The sequence below is a fragment of the Sciurus vulgaris genome (genome assembly GCF_902686455.1).
Source record: "Sciurus vulgaris genome assembly, chromosome: 3".
Classification (NCBI taxonomy): domain Eukaryota; kingdom Metazoa; phylum Chordata; class Mammalia; order Rodentia; family Sciuridae; genus Sciurus; species Sciurus vulgaris.
In genome coordinates, this window is record NC_136463.1 from 78998032 (window position 1) to 79007782 (window position 9751).

A 9751-nucleotide genomic window follows, 5' to 3' on the forward strand; every position below is an offset into this window, starting at 1 on the left:
TAATGAGATTGTTTATAGGTCATTATAGAGCTTTTTCTTTATTTGTATTTTTATTCTCTAGCTAATCCAACCAATTTAAAACTCAAATCTGTATAAGAGCTATTTGCTATTATCCAGAGAGTCTTCTTAATTTTTCACCTCAGTTACACCACAGAATAGAGCTATAAAAATACAATTACAGGCACTTGATTTAATGTCTCGAGAAAAGATTCCCTAAGGAGTTTTGTCACTGTGATCAACCTTAATTTATAACAACAGAACCATCTGGATCTGATTTCTGTGGACATCAAATTTTTAAAAAAATTAGACAATTTATCAACACTCCACCTCTGTGCCACATCATTTCATTTAAGTGACAGTAGCTGCGTGCACAAAGATATATTTGATTTTTTTATTAACCCTAATTCATACACTCAGTATTTTAATCTTAATCCTAAAGTATTTAGGTTTAGTATGACTTGCTAGAATGAATAAAATTCATTGGATCATAAAGGGAGATAGAAAAGTTAAATGATCTGAAATACATTTTATATGAGACTTTCATTTTTCAATAAAGCTTCAGAAAACATGCCCATATTCCACAGGAAGGAATATATTAAAGTCACATTGGAGATTTCAATAACTTCTGATGTTCACAAAGGATTATTTAGATGTTTATAACTGAAGGGGAATGTTTTCCATCAAAATCTGGTGAATTATGTTTTCTAAGAATATTTTCCTAATACAATCCTATACACAGGGCCAACGGAAAAAGAATGGTTTAAAAATAATCTATCTTAGAAAGAATAACAGATTTTACTGAAAGATCTTCATGTTCCTAATTCCCATACAGAGAGTTTCTCAGTTCCTTAAATCTGACTCGGTACAGACAGCCATACATAAGAGTTGTTTTCCCCTTCCCAGTGTCTGCCTACTGGATGCTATTTTGTGCTTGTCAACCACGTCTAAGTGTTGTCAGCGTCCCATTTGTCAAAGGCACAAATGCCACTTGCAAAGCTTTACCGCTTCACCTTAAAAAGAAAGGATGGCATTTCCACACAACTGTCATGGGACTTCTTGCTATGCCACTTTGTTTTGATTGTTTCCCATATAGAATAGGATGGATCCTGAGCTTCAGGTAGAAAATAACATCTGAAGAATGTTACTCAGATTCTCATGGTGTGCTGCTTTACCAAGAGCATTTATGTATTCATTTGCTCAACCATCCTTGTTTTGGGGAAATATTACTTTAACAGTGATCAAAATTTATTGAACATTTATTACATCAAAGGACTGTGTTGAGCATTTTAGACATTATCTCATGCATGTCCCCCCAAATCCATAGAAGACCTTGTTGATATTTTATACCCATTTGCAGAAGAAAAAAACCACGATTCAAATACCTTTCATGTGACCAAGTTTTCTTTCTCTCAACCCCAACCATCAGCATTTAGACAGAAATACTGATTCCTAAAATTAGTAGAAAAAAGCAATTTCTAACTTTCTCTATAAATAGGGTTATATATTTAGCAAATAAAAATATAGCATGCCCAATTATATTTGAATTTCAGGCATTTTTTAAAAAGTGTTCCTTATACAATATTTGGGGCATATTTATGTGAAAAAATTCAGAGTTTATTTCAAATTAAACATTAAATGGGCATCTTGTATTTTATCTGGCAACCCTATTTATAAAGCTAGGCTAGCCTTCTAAAATTAGATTCCATTAATGTCTTATTTAAGCAAGGCTTATGCAAGATCCCATGGCTCCGAAGATATTTGTTGTACTCTAATCTTAGCTTTGATCCCAGCCAACCTGTGTGATTCATATGGATCAATTTGTACATCACTCAAAATATCCCATAGGTCCCTAGACACCTAGACCTCTCCTGTCCACAAAAGGAGAGACCTTCTATTCTAGGTCTCTGGACCGTGCCGTGTCTGCTGCACTGTTTGCTGCTTTAGTTCCAGACACAGCTGAAACTTCCTGTTGACCTCTGAAACCCAGTAGTCTCCCTGTCTTCACTGCTGGTGAGCTCTGCTTGCAACTAACCTTTCCAGGTTTCTAAATTTTGCCCTCAGGTTGTATGGGACACCATTTTTATCATTTTTAAAATAGGCTTAGGAAGAATGTATCTTTTCCGTGACACACAAATCTGGACGCTTGAGTGTTAATTAAAGAAATCAAGGGACCAGGATGGAGGGACCATGAGAAATTCAATACTATTAATATAACAGTACAGAGGGCAGGGTGTGGTGGCACGCACCTGTAATCCCAGCAGCTTGGGAGCCTGAGGCAAGAGATCTCGGATTCAAAGCCAGCCTCAGGAAAAGCAAAGTGCTAAGCACCTCAGTGGGACTCTGTCTCTAAATAAAATACAAAATAGGGCTGGGGATGTGGCTCAGTAGTCAAGTGCCCCTGAGTTCAATTCCTGATTCCCCCCAAAATAAATAAATTAATTAATTAATTAATTAATTTAATAGTAGCACAGAGCACAGTTGGGACTGTGCAGGGAGTACTTGGGCAGGGGTATATAAATGGGAATTACAAGTGTTTATGACAGTGATAGATGAGAATACACATCAATTATTGTCTTCCAGTTGGTCCTTCTCTTGGTACAAATGTCTTGAAATACTCTGGGAAAAATTCCTCTTGTTTATAGGGCTGTAATAATATTGAAGAGCAAAGCAAGGCACCTAAGACCCAACATTCAAGACAGTCTTATTCTTTGGGTCAAAATTACTTGAGTGACTTTAAAAATGAACCAAAACGTTTTAGGGTTGTGTCTTAAGCATCTTACTTACCTTCCTCAGTCATTTCCCAGCTCCAGTGGTTGGACTCTCTTCTAGCCCACCAAAATGCTGATTTTTTAAAGATTCTTTGTGATATTTATTTATTTATTTATTTATTTATTTATTGCGGTGCTTGGGGATTTGAACCCAGGGCTTTGTGCTTGTGAGGCAAACACTCTACCAACCGAGCTATATCCCTAGCGCCCTTTGTGATTTTTTAACTATTTAAATTGAGCATGTGCTGAAACTCATTTAATATCATTTCTGGATAGAGTGTCAGGTTATTCAAAGAAAGAGACTTTATCAATCAGTATAATGCAGTTGTGTGGGCTTGCACATCCTAAATGTAACCTGATTGCCTATCCAGTTTTCACTTCTTGGTTAAAAGTAAGACAGACTAAAATCATCCCACATGGGAAACACAGTGTAAAAGAACATGGGTTATAAAAACATAGACCTGGATTCCAAAACCAGGTCTGCCACCTGCTTGTGATTTTACATGCATGGGTTCATCTTTCTGAGATGATTTTTTTTTTTTTTTCACTTATGTCATGGTTTAATATCCACGGAAAAGAATTGTGTTAAACATTAAAGTAGTTAATATTTGTAATTGACTAAGACCTCAAAATGGTTCTATTGTCTTTCAGTCTTGGCAATAACTTATTACATTGGAGATTAGTAAAAACTGAATTTTTTAAAAGATTAAATAGTACAGAAAGTCCTGTCTCAACCACTCCCTATAATGGCATGGGAAGATGAGCCTTGGTGGTGGAGTCAGGGGAATCTTGGGTCCAAGTCCTAATCTGACCATGCTGTGTCAGGTGGATCACTCAACCACCCCACTGCCATCTAGAAAACCGCATCTAGGGGGCTGGGGAGATGGAGATGGCTCAGTCGGTAGAGGGCTTGCCTTGCAAGGCCCTGGGTTCGATCCCCAGCACCAAAAAAAAAAAAAAAAAAAAAAAAAAACCGCATCTAGGAAGGAGCTAGGAGCTCTTTCCTCACAAGCACTTCATTAATGATCCTATAGTCAAGGCTGCTGAGGGAAAAAAAAAAAAAACAAAGATCTCATAGATCTCATGTAGTAAGATTTGTGAAATGACTTTGGATCGCATCTACACAGAAATTTTTGAGCATCTTTGTTTTTGAAATCCATGGTTTGTCACAATGAGTTGTGATGCCTGGAAACACAATCCAACTTTCAGTATGACTTCAAATTTTAAAGGAATTTATTCTTCCAAAGTCATGTGATGAGATCCAGGTATCAATCTGTTGCGCTTCCTAATCTGCTTGGGTTTTTAGTGTGTTTTTTCCTTTTTTTTTTCCTTGCTCATGTTATTCCTGCCCTGTGTCACTCCTTTTCCCAGACAGGGCTATATGAACCACTTGGACCTCTTTATATATTAAAAACAAACAAATTATTTAAATTTGATCCAGCTAAAGGGAGGAAAAAAAACCACCAAGTGGAATGTTGGTATTTTTATAACTTCTAAGTGAACAATCCATTTTAAATGATTAATTCCATTACACTGCAATTTATGTCTAGTGCTAGTTAATGAAATAAATTAGTTTCAACATCAATTCAGCCCTCTTCCCTTTCTTACATGCTCTCATTAGCTTCATCTTGAATGTTTTGCTACAACAGTTTCTCTGCCCTACCAGCTGCACCATTAATGGACTGTTCTTATTGATTACTGAGAAGTCAGATGTAAGAAAGAATGAGCAGGGAGTCTGCTACCATGATGACTTTGCGGTTTTGTGGGTAGAGAATCAACAACAAGATATTTATTCTCTTCCATTTACTTTCTAGAGAAAATTAAGCTTTTTTATCTTATTTTTTTATTGTTGTTGTTCCTGTTGTTACTGAGAGTTGAACCCAGGACTGCTTTATCACTGAGCTACAACCCCAGCCCTTTTTATTTTGAGCCAGTGTCTCACGGAATTGCCCAGGCTGTCCTCTAACTTGGGATTCTCCTGCCTCAGTCTCCTGAGTCAGGGGTATTATAGGTATGTATCACCATACCCAGCCAACCCTACATATTTTTAAAGAACCTGTACATCTATAGGTTCTGAAACAATTTTAAAAGATGAGGCATATAGTACATATGAAACAGCAATGAAGCATGTTATAGTACTTCTCTGTGTTTATAACACTTTCTCACCTACTGCCCTGAATGGTCTTGATGGAAAACCTAGACAATCAAAAATATAGATATTTTTAGCCACATTCTATTAATAGAGAAATTGCGAGAGTTGGAACCAGACTTTTCCTAGTCCCCATTATTCTTCAAAGACAAGAACCAGAAACCAAGAATGGCATGTTTAGGGAAGCTGATGGTATGTGTAAGTTATGTAGTTGAGAGAGATGGTTCCATATAGAAAAGAGCAGTATCACTGATACTCAAATATTAGACTGGGAAGTGTGACCCCAAAAGCCCACTGAATATTCCATGGCACCAGACGGGCTAAATGTAAGGTTCACTGTGCTCAATATTATTGAATAAATAAGACATAGTCTCTAATTCAGAAAAACCTGGTGTATTAGTCAGGGCTCTCTATAGGAACAGAACCAACAGGATATAAACATACACACACACACACACACACACACACACACACACACTTATACATACATATGTAGAATTATATATATATGATTATGAAAGGGGATTATGTATGATTATATATTTTATATATATGATTATAAAAGGGAATTTATTTGATATTAGACTGGCTTACAGGATCAAAAGCTGGATAGTCCCCCAGTGGCTCTCTTCAGTCTGCAGAGCTAGAGGAACCAATAGCTGCTCAGTCCAAGAAGCTACAGCTTCAGAAGAAGAAGAACCAATGATGTGGTCCCAGCCTGAGAGTGAAGGCCTGGGAGCTCCCTGAAGAATTGCTAGTGAGAGTCCATACTGGAAGAGTGGAGGAGTGGAGTCCACTGTCCTCAGGCCATGGCAGCAAAAACACGTGCACCACTCAATAATAGAGCTTGCGTCTGCCAGGCTTTCCTCCTTCTTCTGCCTTTTGTTGCATCCAGGCCCAAGCCTATTAGATGGCGCCATTCAGGTTCAAGGTAGGTCTTCCCAGTCAGTTTGCTGTTCCACATGCCAATCATCTCTGGAACCAACCTCATAGACCATCCAGAAGTCTCTTAATCTTAGGCATCTCTTGATCTAATCAAACTGACAATCCAGATTAACTATTTCAGCCAGAGTATAAGAACTGGCTGCCAAAGCAGAAGATAGTGAGAAACCAAAGAAAGAGGTAAAAAAAAAAAAAAAAAAAAAAATCTAGAATTGTACAAAGTGCAACTAATGAACTGACAGACACTAGTGTGTCTTTAACAGCAGACAGGAGGATTCCTGCACCCCAAGGCAGGAAGAAAGAATTTATATGCTAAGCTAGAAAAAAGTGGGCTGCATTCAACTGAAATATATCTGAGCTTTTTCAAATATAATTAACATGTTAAATGTTAGTAAAGAATCCAGACATAGCATAAAGCTCTCGACTATCTTAACTTTGTTTATGGGGTCTGGAATACATGCCAGGGTCACCTCGTGGGCAAAATGGTGGTCAGGACCAAGATGAATATAGTTTGGTTGAGGTGAGTCCCTACAGCCTTGCCTGAAGGCACCATTGAAAACCAATGTGGAGATGCAGGGCACCATATTAAACCAATGTATCTATAAGATTAGGCAGTCAGTCCCCTAGTAAAGGTCTGAGGGACTGTAGCATAGCATGGATATCTCTTGATGGTAAGAGAAAGAGTAGATTCAGAGGGCTTTTCAGGAAAGTAGAGCTAAAAGAATATAGAAACATGGCTCCTTAGAGTCAGCATTCAGAAAAGTGGGGTGGAAGGAAGAGGATACTTATCCAGCACCCCAGATACTTCAAGGAGAGATATGGAGACAATGTTTCCTGTTGTGTTCTTTAATAGAGAATCATATTTCAAGAAGCATGGAAGAGTGGAGAGAATATCAACTTTGTAATCAGAGGTGCAAAATCCCTTTCATCATGTTATAAGCTAAATAATATTGAAAAGCTGTTTAATATTTCTGAACCTCTGTGTCTCCATTTGAAAGAAAAAAATCAATAATGATTAAATTCACTAATAGATCATAAAATTTCTCAAGAATGTGAAAAAATGCCAAAAATATTTTTCCCACTTCTGTCCTTTCATCTTTTCCCCTAAATGACTATTACAACTCTCAAATCCTCTACAGTTAAACATATTTATCTTGGTAGAGTGGTTAGAAATTCAGACTATGAAATCATATTACAAAGGACCAAATCTTACCATCATCATTCACATTAGTAGTCTTGGTTAAGCAATTTTAATCATTCTTTATTTTAGCAATTTATCAATTATAACATAGTACCTACTTCAGAGGATTGCAGTAAAAAATAAAAGAAAAAATGTAGGAAAGAGCTCTGTGCATGGCTCAGAGAAAGTGCTAGTAAACTTTCCCAGCCACTGCTTTGTCTTATAGAATAATACTTGCAGCATCTGTCTCTCTTCACTCCCTCTGACAGGCCTCGCTTTGGCAGTGTGCTCGTCACCACCTGTGGGATACCTGGGTTTGGCTAGTACCCTTCCCTGTGGCAGAGTGCCTTCATCTCTGCCTGCTAGCATCATTCACCCTCCAGTGCACCTGGATTGACACACTGGCCTCCTGCTGCCTGAAGTGCAAGCACACTCTCCCACTGAGCATCTCCTCTTCACAAAAACAAGCCCAGCCAGGGGCCCTCAGACTTCTTGGCTGCTCCCAGGTGATGACCAACGTCCTAACAGTTTGCAAGATGAAGTTGCATACTTCACTTTTCTCCAGTTTGCAGATATAAGAGAAGCCAGGTTTATTTCAGCTCTAACAGTATTGGGAAGATCATATGTTAAAGTGAAAATTATTTGATTTGAAATGTAATATTGATGATAATTTTCTCTTTTGCAGGTATTCTCAAATGGAATATCTGTGCATTTAAATATTGATGCACTGTATAAAATTAGGATGTGAGACAGGTCCAAAGTTAGATAACACACTAAATCTGTTTTATTTTAAAATAAAGTGGATTTTAGAGAGAGAGAGAGAGTGAGAGGACAGGTTTAGTTATCGGGCTCTTTTTTCTTTTAAGCTAAACAATTTTGATGAGTGAATGTGGCAAAACTGCATCTTCAGGTGAGCCATTATTATTACAGCATTAAAATAGTGCAATGTTTTTTAATTTCCTCATTCTCTCATTTTATTGTGGTTTCAGGCTCACTTCAGCATATATGCACAATTTCCTAAAATCCTGGAAAATTGAGGGTACTTGATTTTCGGTGTCATTCCCAGATTGCTGGTGGAAGTAAGGTTTAGTGGCTGGATGATCCACAGGAGTAGAGGGCCTGCCACCTGATCTCCTCTTTGCTCCTTTCCTTGTTAGCTCCCTGACCTTGGGTTCTTTACTGAGCCTCAGATCTCTCAACCAGCTGGCCCTGAAGTTGATCTGCCACAGCATGTGGAAGGGCCTGACCTCACATAGGCCAGCTTAGAAAACACAAGAGAGAAAACAATAATGTTTTTTTTTTTTTTTTTAGGGGTGAGGAGAGAGATACTCAGTCCTCAGCCTCTTTTTCCAGTATATAATAACAGCTCCAAATAAATGATCATTTGTCACTAAATAATACAAAATAAGTTAATTGGTTTTCTTTCTATTCAACTGGAAATACACATGCTAAAGGTATTTGCACTGTTTATATTTAGACCAGATGTTTAGGACTGATCATTACCTGTGATTTTGATAAATACAGTTAATTTTTTCAGTTTCAAAAGTGTCATTATGCCTTAATCCTGACAATTCTACAGGGAACATAATAAAAGGGAAAGTTAGTGTGAAAACATAAACTTCTGATCCAAACCTGGGACTTGAACAACAGCCTTTGTGGACACCTAATGCTGCTGAATAATTGAAACATTTTTTTCTCAATTGTTTCTCATTTTTGGTATGAATAAAGGGAAAAGAAGTGGTTTAGAGGAGATTTACTGCTATCCACATAACATTGCTACCAAATGGCTTATTTTCTCCTTTCTGTTTCAAAGCTCTCAGCCACACATTATCTCATTTAATTCTCCTGACACTCTTGAGGGTTCACAGACAAGAATTACAACAGATGAGGAAAATGAGATTCGAGAAGCCTAAGACAATTTCATGAGATCACAGAATGATGAAGTGACTGGCCTCAAGCTGAATTAGGGTCCTGATTTGCCAAGAGCAGCTCCAGTCAACACATGTTGCCCCGGCATAAGTATTATATGACTCCTCTCCACTCTCAAAAGGGAATTTTACTAATTCCATTGTCACCATAGCTGGAAAACATAACTCCCTGGGTCCCAGTCCTGGACCTGTTCTATGGCATTAAACTGGGTTTCTAGATCTATCTGCTCCTTTGAAGTCATCATCCTGTCTCAGCCAGGACCACCTCAGTTGCATCAGGGTAGAGCAAAGATAAGCCATGTGTGTGGGCAGTGCCACCCTTATGTGTAAAATCTTGTTTCCTGGCGGGCTTCCTCCAGGGCAGTGGCTCCTTCTTAAACTACTCCAAGAACATTAATTTCTCAGACATCATGCTGAAAAATGCCCTGAAATTCCATTTGCTTTTCTATCAGTGTTTCTTCCCAGAGCTTTCAGTCGTTTCAGTCTAGAAAAGCCTAAATCATTACTATAATTATATATATATATATATATATATATATATATAAACAAATCAAAGAACTGACATTAATTCCTATTCACTGGACAGTTGTTTAATAGTTCAACTGAATTCCATTAAATGTGATTTCATTATTAATAAATATCAAATGTTTTTATCAAGAATTCAAAGAGTTTTATTTTGTCTTTGTGGGCTTCTTTAAAATTTGAATTTAAATTTAAGCCATATCTTTTTATGAGTGTAACACATCTTGCTTCTTGGTCTAGCCTGAAAGTTGCAAGTTGCTTG

At 37.5% G+C, this 9751-nt stretch overlaps 1 long non-coding RNA gene across 1 annotated transcript; it reads left to right on the top strand.

Moving 5' to 3' along the window:
• Positions 1-1927: 1927 nt before the first annotated feature.
• Positions 1928-8430, top strand: LOC306655954. Its single transcript, XR_013762363.1, has 4 exons — positions 1928-2010; positions 5502-5848; positions 7309-7545; positions 8351-8430. It is a non-coding gene; the product is annotated as an uncharacterized lncRNA (long non-coding RNA).
• The last annotated feature ends 1321 nt before the right edge of the window (positions 8431-9751 follow it).